The following is a 19,044-nucleotide window of genomic DNA, read 5'->3' as shown; positions in this document are numbered from 1 at the left end:
TTCTCTTCAAAAAAGATTGAAAATAACGGGACGTTTTACAGTGATAATGTTATCCAAATATCCTCCGGTATAAATTCAGTATTAATTCATTGTGATTTGATTGATGGTGCTTATAACGATGGAATAAGAACAAATACAATATTTTCATTCAGTGCATACTCAACCCCGATTGGTTATAAATTTAATATGGAACCAAAAAATCTTGTCTATTTACCTGTGTCAGGAAAAACCATATACAGAGTAAATTTTAGGATAACCGACCAAGATAATCGTATGATATCCTTTAATGATGAAATTATATCCATCAGAATTCACCTACGTGAAGTTTTTCAATAAATAAATAATGGTTATTGTGAGAAAACACGAGTTGGGAAAATATAAAATAATTACAGGGGAGGGCATGTTCCTTTCACCAGACTATACAAGGTATGTGGGTAGAGGATACTATAAACCTAAGAGACAACGAGGTGTAGGTCATCAATTTCGAAATAAAGGAGATGGGATAATTGATACTCTAATGGGTATTGGTTCAACCATCCTTAAACATAAAGACCTAATTGGTTCAACTGCTTCTGCCGTGGGCTCCGTTGCGGGTGCTATAAAGAGTATAAAAGATGCTCAAAAGGAGTCTCATAAATTACAAGCAATCAAAGAAATAAAAAAAGGTAAAACTCAACTATCTTCACAAGAACGACAAAAAATCATTAAAATACTTGGGTCAGGGTTTCAACAATTTTAATGCTATATAAATACAAGTATGGAAGCGATTGATAGTATCTATGATTTGGATGATACGATTATCATTTCAAACTCCACTAAAAAGGAAGACTATTTTAAGGTAAATGCTATAACAGGAACAGACTGGAATTCAAACGGAACAAAAAGTTTTGAAATAAATAATCAACAAACTTACTTGAATATAGCTGATAGTTTCTTGCTGTGTAAATTTAAATTCACTAAGGCTGCGAATAATACTAATGCTACACTCGTAAATGATTTCTTCTGGAAAATGTTTGACAGTGTCCGCCTGTATATTGGAACACAAGAGGTTGAAGCGGTTGATTATGTCTCTGCTACATCTGAAATGATGAAATTTACACTATATTCGTTTAGTGATAGAATGGGTAAGGGAGCTGTTGAGGGTTTTATTCCTGATATGTCAACGGGTACAAACGCAGACCCTGGTTATAGTCAAAGGAAGTCAATGTATAATGATGACGCAAAAGCTGAGAATAGTTTTACCGTAGCAGTACCTCTGAAAGGTATATTTGGATTTTGTGATTATGATAAAGTTTTGTATGGGCTTAAAATTAGATTTCAACTACAAAGGAATGATAATGTAAATAGATTGCTTTTTGGGGATGAAAATGCTTTTGGAGAAAATAATAAATTTGTTATTAATGATTTGTGTTGGTATATCAGTGAATATACTCCTAATCTTAAAACGGAAGAGATGTTAAATAGAAGACTTAACTCAAAGAAACCGCTAAATGTATCATACCTTAAAAGAAGATGTCAACACGTTAAACTGGAACACACTACCTACACTTGGAATTTAGGTGTTCTTCAAGGAAAGCCACGATACCTCTGGCTCATTTTTAAAAAACCAGATGGAGAGGACGGTACTAATAAGAATAATGCCCTGAGTGATAATGCAAAGGTGAAACAACTTCGGGTTTCTCTTGATGGCACATTTTATCCGCGAGATAGATTGGAAATTGATTGGGAAAAAAATGATTATGCGGAAGCCTACAAGTCCTACCAAAAGGTGTGTGAAAGTAATGGTAATAATGATCCTATTTTGGATATGGTTGCGTTTCAAAAACTTTATACAATCTACGCAATTGACCTGAGTTCTCAAAAGGAAACTATAAAGTCTAATCGAGTGGATACTTCTCTATACATTGAAAGAGGGGAGAGTGAAGAGGTTAATGCATATTGTTTGCTTTTGGAGGAAACAGAATTACAGATTAATACAGATAATGGTGTTATGATTAATATCACATAGGTTTTTTCTCATAAATAAATGGTTGGGGTATATGTTAATCAAATCAATCTTAATAAATTAACATCTTGTATTCAAAATCAAAAGCCTTGTATTATTAATGTTAATACAATTCAAAGAAAAGGAGCTGTAAGAATTGATGTTTTACTCACACACACACAAGTAAAAACACTAAATGATGTTGGATCACTTAAAATTAAAATGACGAAACCTATGTTAAAGAAATATTCAATAGACGAGTCAAGAGGAGGATTTCTCCCATTTCTAATTCCTTTATTTGCTGGTTTAAGTGCGGCGGGAGCATTGACTGGTGGTATTTCAGCAGCGGTAAAAACTGCTAACGAAAGGAAGGCACAACTAAAAGCTCAAAAAGAATTGGAAAGACATAACAAGGAGTTGGAGAAACAAATTAGTGGAAGTGGTGTAATTGTAGATTTTGCTCAAAAACTTGAAAGTCTACCTGATAAAGCTAGATTGTTGGTTGGAGATATGCTTTCCTCTATCGCTCAAGCGGGTGTTAAACTAACTAAACGGGGTAATGGATTGTATCTTTCTCATAAATAAATGGATAAATGGTTTAAACAATTTGGAAAGAATACAACGTCAAATATAGAACTAGCTAAGTATTGTAAAACACTAAAAATTGATAATGTGGTTATTTGTATGAGAGATGAATTAACACATATAAATAAGAATACAAAGAATATTATTATGAATTTAGACACACAGAATGGTTCTCATTGGGTTTGTATTCATAATAGTCAGGATAAATATTATTTTGATAGTTATGGTATGCCACCACCTGTTGAAGTAATACAATTCTTACAGAATGGTGTTTATCAAACATTCCAAGTTCAAGAAATTAATTCTAAATGTTGTGGCCAATTATGTTTATATGTATTATTTCAACTCAACAATAATGAAAATTTTTATGATATCATTTTTTATCTAATATAAATGACCTATGTTGGAAAAGATGGTTCTATCTTTGGAAAATCCTCTCAGGATATTGATTTATCAAATTATTATACAAAGGCACAGGCTGAACGACAAAAATATAGTGTAAGTAAAAATATTAATATGAAGAATACTTATAAATTAATCAATTATCCAAACCCTACAGATGCGAATGACTTGATTAGATTCAGTGATTTATCACAATATATATCTTTAAAGAAAACAGCACGTTTTGTGAAACAAGTAAAATTTACAACCACAACACCTGGTTATACTGACCATACACCTTTCCTCATTGAATTTAACTACCTGCTTACAATTAAATTTTATAAAGAAGGACATTTAGTTAATATGCGAATTAATAAATGGGGGTATGATATGCCTGATTTAGGGTATAATTGGTCTTTTTCAATAAACATAGAAGACCTACATGATTTAAATCAGTCTCGTAAAGAAGAATATTATCCACTTGGTGAAGATAAGGATTTATGTGGAAGTACAATTAGTAAACAACAAATACGTGATTTTAAGAAAATAAAAATATATGATAGTATAGCGATGGTTCGCATGACAAAGAAGGAAGGTAATGAGATAAGGATAGAAAGCCGAGGAATACAAACCGATTTGGTAGTGGGAAGATGGGGTGGTATTACCTGTCATAATATTAATCTCACATATATTTCTGATACATAAATGGCAGGAAGAAGACTACAAGAGAATTATAATTTTTGTATTCAAGGATACCTACAAGAAAAGGGTGCTCGGTATTACATACCTTATGATTTGGAGCATATACATGGGAATTTTGTCATAAAAAACTGGCCTTATACTGATATTGTTAAACCCACAAATAGAGACTTGTTTAAAATATTAAATAAAAATGAACTTCTCAAAGTTATGAAATATAAAACTCTTTTAGAAATCGTCAACAAATCTTATTGGTATCCTATTATGAGAAAAATAATTATAGATACAAGAATATCTCAAAATCCAGATGAGTATATGTATAATATTCTTTGGGGTTCAAACTCAAGGGTAGCAAGGGATGAGGAAGGAGTTGAAGAAGAGAAGGAGGAAAGAGAGAAAAAGGAGAAGGAGGAAAGGGAGAGGGAGGAGAAGGAGGAGAGGGAGAAAAAGGAGGAGAAGGAGGAGAGGGAGAAAAAGGAGAAGGAGGAAAGGGAGAAAAGGGAGAAGGAGGAAAGGGAGAAAAGGGAGAAAGAGGAGAGGGAGAAAATGGAGGAGGAGGAGAGGGAGCAAAGAGAGAGGGAGGAAAAATATAAAAAGATGGAAATCACTGAGATTCATAAAAGATTGAGTGTATTAAAGCAAATAAATCAATCTCAACGCACCAAAGAGGAAATTAAAGAATTAACAACTCTTATGAAGATAATGGTTTCAAAAATAAGAACGTCAATGTCTTCAATTTCAGGGAGGAGATTTAAACGAGAAAGTGGTGAAGAAGAAGAAGAAGAAGAAGGAAAAGATTATGTGATTGATGATGTTGGTGTCATTGACTTTAGTTAGTTTTTATTTGTAAATAAATGGAGGAGAGAGTGAAGGCATTCCTTAGGATTCTTTATGTTTTAAAAATAAAGATTGAAATGTATATGTTGAAAACCAAAAAGGTTTTGATACTCTGTCGGAATTTTTCTGATAAATAAATATGAGTTATTGTCTCAAATGTAAAAAGAAAACTAAATCTAAAAATATCTCTTATGTTAAAGCTAAAAATAATAGAGTTTATCAAAAAGGAATATGTCAAGTATGTGGCTCTAAAAAGTGCCAATTCATCTCTCCTAAAAGAGGAGGAGACATACAAAAGTTTCTGTCAGGAAGTAAATTTACAACAACTGGAATTCCAGGGGAATTACACCTTCCAGGGTATTCTTTCTGTGGTCCAGGAACAAACTTGGATAAAAGATTAGATGAGGCTGACAATCCTAAACCTTGGTCTAAACCTACAAATAGGGTTGACGAAGTGTGTATGAAGCATGATATTGCTTATGGGAAAACCACTACGTTGACTGAAAAACATAAAGCCGACAGCGAAATGTTGTATAATTTGTCTTTGATACAAAATCCAACGTTGAGAGAGAAAGTTGATAGGTTTATTGTGAGAAATTTGATAAATGCTAAATTGAAACTTGGTCTTGGTTATTCCTCAAAAAACTATTAGGCTCTAATGATGTCATCAAGACTGAGGAGCTTTTGGCTGAAGAATTACACAAACCTATAATCACAAAGTTTAAAAGAAGGAAGGTTTATTCTAAATACACCGACCACATATGGTCCGCTGATTTAATTGAATTGAATAATGACAGGGGATACAGGTATGCTTTAACCGTTATTGATTTGAGGAGTAGATTTGCCTGGGTTGTCCCTTTAAAAAATAAAAGGGGTGATACTTTAATGTTAGCCTTTAAGCTAATATTTGATCGGGATAAAAGGAAACCAAAGAAGTTATGGACTGATGAGGGAACAGAGTTCTATAACAAAATATTCATGAAATTTCTTAAGGGGAAGGGTATTAAATTATACAGCACCTTTAATGAAGGAAAAGCAGTTGTTATTGAGCGTTTTAATCGTACTTTGAAAGAGAGACTATATAAAAAATTCACACAACTCGGTTCTCAAAAATGGGTGTATTTAATTCAGGATATTGTAGATGATTACAACAATGCAGTTCATTCATCAACAAAATCAAAACCATCAGAAACATTTACAAAATTAGAATATGAAAAGGAGATTAATTTGAGAAAGCCCAAGTTCAAAGTTGGTGATATGGTAAGGATATACAAATGGAAAAGCCATTTTGAGAAAGGTTATACACAAAAATGGACTCGTGAATTATTTAAAATCGTTGATGTAATGGATACAGTCCCTTGGACCTACAAATTATATGATTTAAATGAAGAAGAAATCTTGGGTTCATTTTACTCACAAGAATTACAAAAAACACAAGTAAGCAGATAATACCCTTGAAAATAATAAATAAATAAATAAAATGTAATGGGGATACGTTTTTATATCTGTGAACCCCAAACACAGAATCCCACAACTTTTTAGTTGGGGCTTAACTTTTGTGTGTGTATAATGGGGATACGTTTTTAAATCTGTGAACCCCAAACACAGAATCCCACAACTTTTTAGTTGGGGCTTAACTTTTGTGTGTGTATAATGGGGATACGTTTTTAAATCTGTGAACCCCAAACACAGAATCCCACAACTTTTTAGTTGGGGCTTAACTTTTGTGTGTGTATAATGGGGATACGTTTTTAAATCTGTGAACCCCAAACACAGAATCCCACAACTTTTTAGTTGGGGCTTAACTTTTGTGTGTGTATAATGAGGATACGTTTTTAAATCTGTGAACCCCAAACACAGAATCCCACAACTTTTTAGTTGGGGCTTAACTTTTGTGTGTGTGTGTATGTGTGAGTGAGTCATAATAATATACAAACCCTAACCCAACCCCAACCCTAACCCAACCCCATCCCTAACCCAAACCCATCCCTAACCCAACCCCATCCCTAACCCAACCCCATCCCTAACCCAACCCCATCCCTAACCCAACCCCATCCCTAACCAAACCCCATCCCTAACCCAACCCCATCCCTAACCCAACCCCATCCCTAACCCAACCCCAACCCTAACCCTAACCCTCACATTCAAAATCCCAACCCTAACCCAACCCCATCCCGAACCCAACCCCTTCCCTAACCCAACCCCATCCCTAACCCAACCCCATCCCTAACCCAACCCCATCCCTAACCCAACCCCAACCCTAACCCTCACATTCAAAATCCCAACCCTAACCCAACCCCATCCCTAACCCAACCCCATCCCTAACCCAACCCCATCCCTAACCCAACCCATCCCTAACCCTCACATTCAAAATCCCAACCCTAACCCAATCCCATCCCTAACCCAACCCCAACCCTAACCCTCACATTCAAAATCCCACCCAAACCCTAACATAATCTTTTTTTTATTCTTTTTTTAAAATATGTATTTCATTTTTTTTTTTTCCTCTTCTTCCAATTCTGTCTTTCAAGGCTTTCAAGTTTGAAGAAGTAGAAATGGGAAGAAAGAATTTTCCAGCATTTTCTTCCTCGAACTTTCTTGATATTGCTTAAATCAAGCGTCATTAAACAAAGAACATTGTTCATTGCTTTAGAATCCAAAGAGTCTCCAAGATGGACCCCACAGGTAGAGTCTCCAAAATAAAACCAACTTTCCAAGTTCCCAAGGTATAACCACATTCCTGTTGAGCCTCCAAGATAGGTATCACATTCCGAGTCATCAAAACAAAACCCCCATTCCGAGTCTCCAAAAATATAACCATCTTTCCAAGTCCCCAAGGTAGAACCACAATTTTCAGAAATATTGGGGGTTTCCGTGATAAGTCTCACATAGTATAACTGCGGACCATCAGGGAAAACTTCCCTTTCCCAATTTTTTAGGGTTTCTATGATGTGTCTCACATAGTATAACTGCGGACCATCAGGGAGAACTCCCCTTTCCCAATTTTTTAGGGTTTCTATGATGTGTCTCACATAGTATAACTGCGGACCATCAGGGAGAACTCTCCTTGCCCAATTTTTTAGGGTTTCTATGATGTGTCTCACATAGTATAACTGCGGACCATCAGGGAGAACTCTCCTTGCCCAATTTTTTAGGGTTTCTATGATGTGTCTCACATAGTATAACTGCGGACCATCAGGGAGAACTCTCCTTGCCCAATTTTTTAGGGTTTCTATGATGTGTCTCACATAGTATAACTGCGGACCATCAGGGAGAACTCCCCTTTCCCAATTTTCAGAAATTTGTGGGTCTCCAATGTATGACTTGTATTCTGGCTCATCAAGGTAGAACTTGTTCAGTGGGTTTTGTTTTGATAACTCACAACAAGTATCATCATGGTAAAACTCTTTTTCAGGATTTTGTGGATCTCCAAGGTATAACTCTTTGGCTGGGTCATCAAGGTAGAACTCGTTCTGGGGGTCTTGGTTGTTCAAAATGTCTTCAAACAAAAAAATAACTTCATCCCAAGTTGTGTTAAAAGCAGAATTTTCATTTCGTATCTCAGATACAATTTCCTGTGAAAGAAAATAACAGTGTATTAATTTAATACAATATTTTTATTTGTATAAATCAAGCTCTATGAATATTAAAATAAACTTTGTTAACTCTTACATGAGTCTCATCTAAAAAAAAAAAAAAAAAAAAAAAATTAAATAAATAAATAAATAAATAAACAAACTTACCTCCATTGATAAGAGGTTCGAGTCCAGTTCATCAATCTGAAGGTTGAGTTCTACACAGGTAGTAGGACTCCAAGGAATAGCAAAGTTATCCCATTCCATTTCGGCATAGGAGTCCATTCTCAAGTGAAGCAGAAAGCGTGTTTGAAAAAGCCTGTGTGGTCGGTGCCTTTTATAAGAAGGGCTGGGTGTGTGTCATTTCCTGTGGAAATTCCCTGGGCGTGTCTTAACTGGAAATGATGTGATGGAAATTCCCTGAAAATGATGTAATGTTTTACCTGGAAATGATACAATGCTGAAGAGTTTATAAAGTGGGTGGGACTTAGCAAAAGTGGGCGGAGCTTAGCAAAGGGGGCGGGACATAGCAAAAAGTGGGCGTGGCTTAACAAAAAGTGGGCGGGACCTATTAAAAAGTGGGCGTGGCTTAACAAAAAGTGGGCGGGGCTTAGTAGAAAGGTGGGCGTGGCTTAACAAAAAGTGGGCGTGGATTACCAAAAAGTGGACGGAGCTTAACAAAAAGTGGGCAGAGCCTACCAAAAAGTGTGTGGCACTGGAGGCGCTCAAACAAGAACATTGAGGGAGGTTTACCATTTTATCTTAGCTCAGTTAAAATATCTTAATAAAGAACCAAACTCAAACATATTTTTTGTTAATATATTAGATGGTGAAGAGAGTGGCAAGAGAATTAAATTATTTCCCACGCATAAACAAATATTTGTAGGGTCGTTGTTTGAGTGGGTTATATTCACCAGATGATATTAAGAGTAAAAGGTTAAAAGGTTCATAAGGTCAGAAGGATCACAGGTGTTTAAGTGGTCTAATGAATAAGGATAACATGTCAAAAGGTTAGAAGGTTCGTAAAGAACAGGGTGAGAGAAATAGAGGTCTTTAGGGGCAATGAGGGAGGGAAAGAATTAATATGGAAGTGAATGGGTCAATGTTTGAGTGGGTCAAAGATTAATCTGCCAGATGATATGTAGAAGAAGGATGATAGGTCTATAAGAGAAAACAAATATTTGTAGTGTTTGAGTGGTCTAATGAACAACATTAAGGATAGGTACTACAGACAAAAGGTTCATAAAGATGAGGGTGGGAGAAATAGAGGTGTTTATGATTTTTGAAAAAGACAAGGGGGTAAATGACATTAGATAGGGATTTCCCATGTTAAACGGAGGTGTCCCAGAAGCAACATTATTACACTACTCCCGTGGTTGTCGAGAAACAGCGGTCACAGACAAACACACAGACACACAGACACACAGACACACAGACACACAGACACACAGAGATTACTGGAATTATAGATAGATGTCTATTAATGTTCCCATCTTCAAAACATACGTGTATTTGACAGAAATCTGAAGAAAGGGCCGCAAAAATTACTCTTGCAGCCGACGATCTCAGGGAAGTGATGACGTAAGCTTAGTTCTTAATTGGCCAATCATAGGGCTTTTAACAGGGGCTCCACCCAAACCAGCCAATCACAGTCATCGTACAGTGGGTGACGTAACGCAATGTAACAAAGAGCGAGTAAATCTACGCATAGTACGACGCGACATGGAGTGCTGCATGCATTTGGTGGACCAATCTGCAGACAAACTTATTATTTTTTCGGATGTTAGCTGAAGAACATCACAATTATTGTTGGACATGGTATTGAGAGTCATTCTATTCGAATGCATGGCAATAGTGTGGAAGTTTTACCAATCCCAAGTCCATTCTCAACACAAGAAGAAGCCGATACGAGACATGTACTTCACTATTCGTATGCTGCAAGTAACAGTGATCACATCATCATCATCAGTGCAGACTGATGTCTTGGTACTATGTGTGGAATTTTGCTAGAACATATATGCAGAGGTCTACTTCCATACAGGCAGAGGAAGTAATACACGCACAATTTCTGTCCGTCGCATATTTGACCATTTCGGGAAAGAAGTTTGTTCTGCGTAGATAGGATTTCATTGTTTTACTGGATGCGACACCGTGAGTGCTTTGTATGGTAACGGTAAACTAAAATCTGCAAAGATCTTGACATCAAGTAAAGACCACTGCTCCACGTTTGAAAAGCTTGGCATGACGTTTACAGTACCACTACGTGACATTGGGCGCCTTTGGGCTTCTTGAAAAGCGCTATACAAAATAAATGAATTATTATTATTATTACTACCACCATCCTTCTATAAAGACATTGAAACATACACCTGTGAACTCTATGGGCAGAAGGGCTGTCGCCATGTAAATGAAACAAGATGCAGAATGTTCAAGACTGGGAGCTGTGGAGAGAAAAGCTTGCCTCAAAACAGAGATGATCTGCACAAGCACATATTGTGAGCAAACTACCAAGCTGCCATTTACAAGATGTGCCTTATCAGCAAACCAGAAATACCATCACCAAAGAACAATGGCTGGAGGATTGACGATGGTTTGCTCACCATAGACTGGATGGGTCTTCCTCCAGCACCATCAAGTGTAATGGAACTTGTCCACTGCTCTTGCAAGAAGACACAATGTACTCGAGGGCGGTGCTCGTGTTTGCTCCACAAGCTTCCATGTACTGATTTGTGCTCATGTAAAGACTGTGCAAATCAGGCATCTGTTTCTCACTTGACCCAGATTGAGGAAGAAATTGACACTGGAATCAGATGAAGATGCTTAATTGCTTCCTTATACTCTGTGGGTTTTTGTAACTTGAGTCTATTAGTCATTATTTAATTTTCATGTTTTGCTACTGAATGCACAAATATGATTGACAGGAATGCATTATGTTATTGTATCAACAAAAATCTCTGCGTTTTTGTTCTTTTTTTCTTCATTTAACAACAAAGGTTTTACCACTTTCTCTATAATTCTATAAAAGCCTGGTGTTGGCTTAGCGGTTAGGGTGCCGGCTTGGGATCCTAGGATCATGGGTTCGAATCCTGGTCGATTGCTGAATTAACGCTGGGGCGTTGACTCAGCCTGCCATCCTTCGAAGGTCGGCAAATTGAGTACCAGTTCACTGGTAATTCCCTGTGTGTTGCAAGAGGCGACTAACAAGGTTGGTGACAGGAAGGGCATCCGGCTGTAAAACATTGCTTCAAAAAGGGGACCATGGTGCCCAAAAAAGGCCAACCCCTGCTCTGCGGGGAAAATATGGCCTCCAAAGGTGGTTTTCTTCTTCTATAGAAGGGAGTCATTTACATTTGAAAATGAAAGATTATTAATGCAGAATTTTGTATTACAAATGGAATGTGTTACGGATTCGTCACTTCTGCCTTTGTTGTTATTATATACTTGTAGGATTTTTAGTTTCAGTTAATATTGTTGTTAAGATTTCTGTGTGAAATGGAGTTGACTTTAGTAAAAGGTAAAAATAAATGTTTGTGGAGGAAAAAGAAAAACTCAGCAAAGAAACTGGAAGAGAAGAGAGGAAAAAGATCAGCTGGGGAAATCGGCTTAATCGTTGGTGGACGTGGGGCGTGGATTGCACTCGCATTTTGGGGATCGTTCCCCCTCGCCACCATTGGCCTGACCTCACACCTCGTAACTCCTCGGCTGCAGCCGCACCGATATCGGCCTATTAGTCTACTTGCCAGCAATGTGAACCCGGAAATGTTGAGTACCCCAAAGTTTTAAGTTAGAAATGTACAGTATGGGTCCCCAGCACTTAGAAACTGCTGGATGCTAACTTGCATATGTTGGGCAATTAGCAAAATTAGCATTAATAGCATTAACCCTATCAAACATAGGCCTGGGACACTGAAATTTCTGTTTCGCTCTATTGCTCCACTTTTATTCACAGGTATTAGAGGTAACAAAGGCAAGTACCATACCAAACTAGAATAATATGACTATGGGTAAATAATATCCTCAAAATTAAAACACAAGTATACCCAAAATTATCAGAGCTGAAAAATATGTGCACTAGTTACACAACATAAAACTTCCATCAAGAAAGAGCGTCTTGCACTTCTACTACTCTGCACTGTTATAAAGCATATCCTCATCATAAAACTCATCCTCATCGTCTTCATCTTCTTCTCCTGACTCAAATGGATTTCAGATGAATTCAACAGGTGTGCAGGAGCTAGTCGGTGCATCATTTGGAGGCCTGAAATCCATCAGTTGTCCGATTGAGCCGATGAATGACATGAGTGTGCATCATCCCAGGTCTGAGAACCACTGATGACCATCGCTGCAGATCACTCCACTTGATCAGGCAAGCGATCACGTACAGCTGCATGTCAAACGTGATATGACTGTGGCTCATGCCAAGCTGACTCAGTGATGTCTCTAAGTAGGCAATGGTACTGAGCACTGTATCAGGGTGGGCAGGGGGCGAGTCAAGCAGTGGTCCAAAGACACTTATCGTCTTCAGCTTTGGAGCACTGTCATCACCATTGCGATCTTGCACAACATTGTAGGCTGCCCAGTCCAGGGGAAGAGGGGAAGAGTGGAGCTGCGAGAGCCAAGCAGCATCCTTCTTCTGTGCTCTTGAAACACTCTGTTTGATGGCATCTTGGAAAGCATCAGTTCTTGGGACTTCTTTCAGAGCTGGTGGAGTCATCTTCTTGGGGCCTGTGTAATGTTCAATGACAAAACTGCTCTTATGAGCTATACTAAGTTTCCCAGCTTCAAGCTTCGTCAGACGGGGTAGTTTCAGCGACATGACCTTACCACCAGGTGTGGCTCATCCGGGGAACAGGAGACATGCTGGATTCTGCACAAACTGAGTGGCCATGGCATGAGTCGTGCGGCGACCATTGGGTGTGAAGACCACAAGATCAAAATTATCACCCCAACTGTGGATAGGGCCGATGTGCCTCTCCAGGCCGACTGCGCGCAGGAACTTATCTGGGTCCTCAGAAGTATATTTGGCAGCTGACTTCCGGAACCGTAGGACTTCATCGTAGGTAGTGACAATGCCATGCTCATGTAGGTTCTGAACCAGTTATGAGCTGCCATACTTGTGGTGGAGTTTGACAGCAAGCCCCAGAGTTGTCTGATTCCAGCTCCTCCTGATGTGCTGCTGGATGCATTGAGCGAGTGTAAGTGATGGTTTAGTCACTTTTCCTTCCTTGGACACGAGACTGGAGACGAGCTTCAGAAGGGTTGGACTTGTGGCTTGAACGACCTTGTCATGTCGGAAGCTGCCAAGGTCATATTGACGGGGCAAGGGAATATTCCAGACCTATGCTCGTACTCTCCTGACAAGCTTGGTGACATCATCATAAGCACTAGAGGTTTCAGCTTGTTTTACTAGTTTGAGTGACTTACCAACGCACTGTCTAAAGCCAACAATAGTATCGCACCCTTCAACCCTAAGTACAACTATAGTGTCACCATAATAATCACACAAGTTGGATAGCATCTGCTTCCTGCAGTGGTCCCTGGAATTAACTACATATACATCATGTAAGTCTGACACAGTCCAGGTGAACGACTTGTTTGCATTCATATGGTCAATGACAGCAGCTAAGCAGCTATCAACTGGTTTACAACTATCACTTGCACTTGAGTCAATAGACACCTTCCTAAAGTCATTGTAGCACTTGGTGTGAGACTGCGCATCAGTTGCAGGCAGCTCCACGACACCATTCACCCGTAGCGCCACTACCTCAGCCCAGTCATCCTGGCGCTCATCACATTTAGACAAGATGACGTCTCTGAAGGGTGGAATACCTTGTCTGTCTACAGTCTGGCATTGTTTAACTGGCTTCCACCTTTCAGGGTGTTTGGGGTCTTTTGGTTCACAAATGAGACCACAGAACAGACAGTCTTTCGAATACTCGAAGGCAGATACTTTAGAGCGAAGAATTCGCTTTCCTGGCTGACTATTACTTGCGTCCGACTTACGTTTTACATTTCTCGACCTAGAGGTATATGAGCTATAACATGATTTGTGACATAATACGGAGGCTGATGTAGCACCATGGGTAGCAATGATGTTTGACAAAGTCTCATGTATAGCTGTATCTCCAAGCTCTTCACTCCTATTAAGTAGAGATGCTATGCCTATGGATCCGGACGTTTTGAAGTCATTGTCCCTGCCGTCGCAGGGCGCGAATAGGCATTTCTTCCCTGCCATGCCAACCTGGAAAAAAAAGAAAAAAAAATTGTTATTGTAGAGGCACCAGCCTACATACATACATGAAATATTGTCAATACAAGCGATTATTCTAATTAACCCTAGCAGAGCCTATGGTCACTTGGTGATCCCAAAAATAGTTTATTTCGTAAATTTTTCGGAAATGACGTCATTTCTGTCCCAGCAAAATTCTAAATACACTGTTGGAAAGGGCGTCCAAAACTCTATAAGATCACCAAATTTCATAACTGTCAGACAGAAATTATGTGTGCACCTATTGGTACTGCAAATTTTGAATACTCAAAAAAAAACTAAAAATTAATCTAAATACTCAATATCTCAGAAACTATAGCAGCTAGCGAGATGGGGCATAGTGCGTTGAACGTGCCAGGTTACGATCTGTTCAAATAAACACTAACATTGAAACTGTAGCTCAACATGAGAGTAGGGGCACTAACCGCGCAAAAAAATGTTGGGTGAAAAAAAATCCACGGCTTTTACATCCCTTTTTTCACATGAAATTTTGATCGCAGGAAATTTTTATAAGAACACTCACGGAAAGCATATCTGTCTAAGTGTATTATGTCCTAATTTCAGACATATCCTTCAAATAGTTTGCTCACACGAAGCATTCAAACGGAGCAATAGAGCGAAACAGAAATTTCAGTGTCCCAGGCCTATGTTTGATAGGGTTAATGCTATTAATGCTAATTTTGCTAATTGCCCAACATATACAAGTTAGCATCCGGCAGTTTCTAAGTGCTGGGGACCCATACTGTACATTTCTAACTTAAAACGTTGGGGTACTCAACATTTCCGGGTTCACAAGAGGGCTCTATAGGCTTGGCAAGTAGACTATATTGTTCTTGCCGATCTGCACGACTTCGACCTTCATCCATCGTGGGGATTCGTGCACGGACTTTGGGATTGTTACATTCCACTCACGTTTGGCGTATCATGAGTTTATTGATTGGAGAGTATTGGGGAATGATGGTACCATCATATGTATTGTTCATGAGAAGCAAGTGATATTTTCATGGTACTTTCTTTAAGAGTGTTATTATTGTGTATGTGAGAGTTCTTAATACAATTACTTGTTTTGTTCTACACAATTCCATTGGTGTGGTTTTACCATGGTTTTTAGAACACTCAAAATAACAAATCTTTCTGCCGAGTTCACTCTCGAGACTCTGAGGGGCACCTTTTCTCGAGACTCCTCCACCAGGGGTTTGTGGTTTGAGGAGGTAACACGTAACAAATGTAAGACTGGGAAATTACGCATTTCATTGCAAAGTTAAAGGATTATACCTATGTTTTCTTTAAGCTGAGAACTGTTTATACTGCGGGGTAAAACAAAATGAATGTCGTTTAAGAATGTGAACTTTTGTCCAGTAGGGACGGATTTTTCATCTGAAAAATTACAATGAATATGCATGCCAAGTACAATATCTATGCTTTCCCATTTATTATTGAACCAAATTATATGTACACTACAGTACTTAATGTACACCAACTTGCCGATAGTCGGAGGAATTGGAGGAGTTGCATGTTTGTGTAATGATTCAGATTATGATATCCTCATACAAACCTGTTTACATCAAGACTTGTTATAAGCAATATCATATGCATGCCAAAGAGAATATGTGATACACATGAGCCGTTTATTAACTGAACATAAATGGTATATTTGAATGGCTTTGGACATTATTTAGTGCTTTTTCAGATCGGGATGCACACAGCTTGAGAGAGAATGAGAGAGGTAGGAAGGGGGGGAGGGAAGAGATAGTCAGAGAGGGAGAGAGAGAGTGAGAGAGAAAGAGAGAGAGAGAGAGAGTGTGTGTGTGTGTGTGTGTGTGTGTGTGTGTGTGTGTGTGTGTGTGTGTGTGTGTGTGTGTGTGTGTGTGTGTGTGTATGTGAGAGAGAGGATGAATTAAGATTATTGAAAATATGACTTTTAAAATGAGTGTGTGTATAAAAGAGAGAGAATTGTGAGGAACAGAAATGAAAAAACGAGATGTGTGTGTGTGTTAAATGGAGAGAAAGGGGGAGGGAAACTGGATATTTACAAGAAAGAAGAGTGAATGAGGATCATTTGGAATATAAACAAGAATGTTGTGTGTGTGTGTGTGTGTATGTGTGTGTGTGTGTGTGTGTGTGTGTGTGTGTGTGTGTGTGTGTGTGTGTGTGTGTGTGTGTGTGTGTGTGTGTGTGTGTGTGTGTGTGTGTGTGTGTGTGTGTGTGTGTGTGTGTGTTTCTGTGTGTCTGTGTATCTCAAGAGGACAAAATAGAGAAAAGTAGTATGGGGATACTACACAAGTATACATACCCAATATATGGGGGATAATTATTTCTGTTTCTTTAATATTTGTTTCATTTAATGCCTCATTTTTGTATTCTAAGTTACAAAAATGGGGATGTGGGGTGGGATCAATAGTCCCAAAAGTATACCAGTATGTCTCGAGCCTGGCCGGTCTAATTTACGGGGCGGATTTACACTTTTAGTGATTCAATTGATGCATATAAGCAGTTTGTGAAATATTGTTTGCTAGGGATATTTTTACCATAGCAACGGACACCAATAGGAATTATGTACATGAAATAATCCACAAAATAATATCTGCTGACATCAGATGATCTGCAAAATCATAAATTTGCATGATCAGAGGATTGCATTGCTCAAAATCTCGATTTGGAACCATCTATGCAACCGTTGCTAGGGAAAAGGAAGTGCTCAGCAACGGAGTTTAACTTCCTCTTTGTTTTTGGCCGTTGCTAATTAATGTGCAAATTTTGAACGTGGGAACATGTCATTTATGGTTCATATACACTTATTCAACATATCTAGCACATTTGCAGGTACTTCTCAGACGTAGACCGCGGAATTCGAAAACTAAGCAGAATTAGTGGACTCGGCCCATGGTCTACCTCTTTACCACGTGACATTTCTTGGCTTCATTGTCAACTGTTTGAAGATACTTGGAAGGGTAGCACAGTGCAGTGGTGTTGTTTGCTGTCTGAATGTAGAAAACACAAATACCCGATGCAGTCTGGTTTTCACCTGCCTGACTGCATTTTTAGTCTCACATTGTTTCTTATTTGTGACATTTATTTAACGACAGCTTTACAAAATCTTTATTTTCTGCAGGAATGCTGAGCTTGAAGTGATAATTGAATCTGCTGAGGAAAAGCCGCCAACCGGTGAGTTTTGAAAATTAATCTTTTCACAAAATAAATTATCGTCTCATTTACAAGTACAACAAGAGAGGCCTGAAAAATGTTGTTGTTGATTTGTTTCTTTTTCAATTTGCTGGTGTTGCCTGCTTGTTCCTCATGACAGTGATACAAACAACTTCCTCTCACCACAGTAATCCTTCCCGTGAATGCTCCAAACTTTTTCTTTTGATCCTCCAGGAACGCCATGGTGGTGTTTTAGCAGTTTCACTCGGTCACAGGTGTAACTTTAGTGCAGAGGCATCCGATGTGTAATATTTGGCCAACCTGAGCATCACCTCAAGCAATACAAAACAATACTGATTGGTTATATTGATTGAAGAGGAAGAAGGCAAGGATTAAAATGGACAAACAAGATGATGGAATCGATGAGGAAGTTAAAGATACAGCTGCTGAATAAACATTTGAATGGCGTTCCGTAAGAGGCAACCTCTGGAATGTAGACGGTACCAGATGATGGTGAGAGAGCAAATCAATTTAAAATGAAAATATAAAACGACATGATCACTGAGGTGGAGGAAACGCTCAAAGGAAGCAAGTAATAGGTTTGGGTTGGGAAGGGTTAATGCGGTTCATAAAGATCATGGTCAGGAGGATGGATGACGTGAGATGGTGGTTAAACTGGGTGTCCCGTCTGCCAGCATGAGGTGGTGAGTGTTAAAGATCACATGGTGTCCTTCACAAAGAGTAGGGAGCTATCACTGGCACCTGGGCAAATTCCAAATTCCTCCCATAACGAGCTGAGGGCACCACATCAGCGGTACATCTGCCTTCTCAGCCAATGATGCTTGGTACTCCACAGTCTTGTTTTTGCTAAATATGAACATGGAAGAAGCCTGCTTTGTCTGATTCTAAAATATAAATCCCGTTAACATCCATCCACAAACATAAATTTGCCTTCTTTGTTGTTGTCCAACACTGTTTCAGATGCATATTTGTGTGTTTTTTCCACCATTATTCCTTTATCCTTTTCCTGGAGAGAATCCACCATTTATAAATTATACTGTGTCCAACAGGACTGTACAGACGTAGTGAATTTACCTCTGAACTGTGCGGTCTGATTTGCTTCTCATACTGACCGTGCACTTTCGAATAAAGCGCTAGTCTCGCACGTGAGGCCCTGTGTCGGACTGTTTTTGGCTTTTTTTGGTCCGACGAAGGGTTGATGCCAGAAATGTCAGCTTCCCCTCGCTTGCAACTGTGGAAAGCATTGCCCGATCAATGTCCTTCCTGGCGATTCCATCCGTTCCATTAAATCAAATGATGCTTCACAGGTGGTGTGTTTGCTCACAAATGTGTGGTCCCTCTGATGGAACTTGTGCTGGGTATTCTGTCTGGTCGCATTAGTTTAGAGACATTAAACATCTCATGGTGTCATTCATGACGAGTTGGCAAGTCAACGCCGGCACCCTGAGCAAATTACAAATTCCTGCCTTTGCCCCCTACAATCATGTCAGGCCTCGCCAACCAGTTCCTGAAAGACTTGGGTCAATTCTGCATGTTCTGAGCCCTTGACC

The 19,044-nt window shown here is 38.8% G+C and overlaps 1 long non-coding RNA gene across 1 annotated transcript in view; it reads left to right on the top strand.

The window, feature by feature from the left end:
• Positions 1 to 17,495, top strand: part of LOC137437333 (uncharacterized) — a 49,782-nt gene extending 32,287 nt beyond the window's left edge. The window contains exon 3 of the long non-coding RNA XR_010986463.2: positions 17,442 to 17,495. This is a non-coding gene — a long non-coding RNA (uncharacterized LOC137437333). The remainder of the gene's footprint in view (positions 1 to 17,441) is intronic.
• The last annotated feature ends 1,549 nt before the right edge of the window (positions 17,496 to 19,044 follow it).

Source organism: Myxine glutinosa, chromosome 12 (assembly GCF_964187855.1).
Source record: "Myxine glutinosa chromosome 12, kmMyxGlut1.1, whole genome shotgun sequence".
Taxonomy (NCBI): Eukaryota; Metazoa; Chordata; class Myxini; order Myxiniformes; family Myxinidae; genus Myxine; species Myxine glutinosa.
This window is presented reverse-complemented; position numbering and strand designations above follow the sequence as displayed.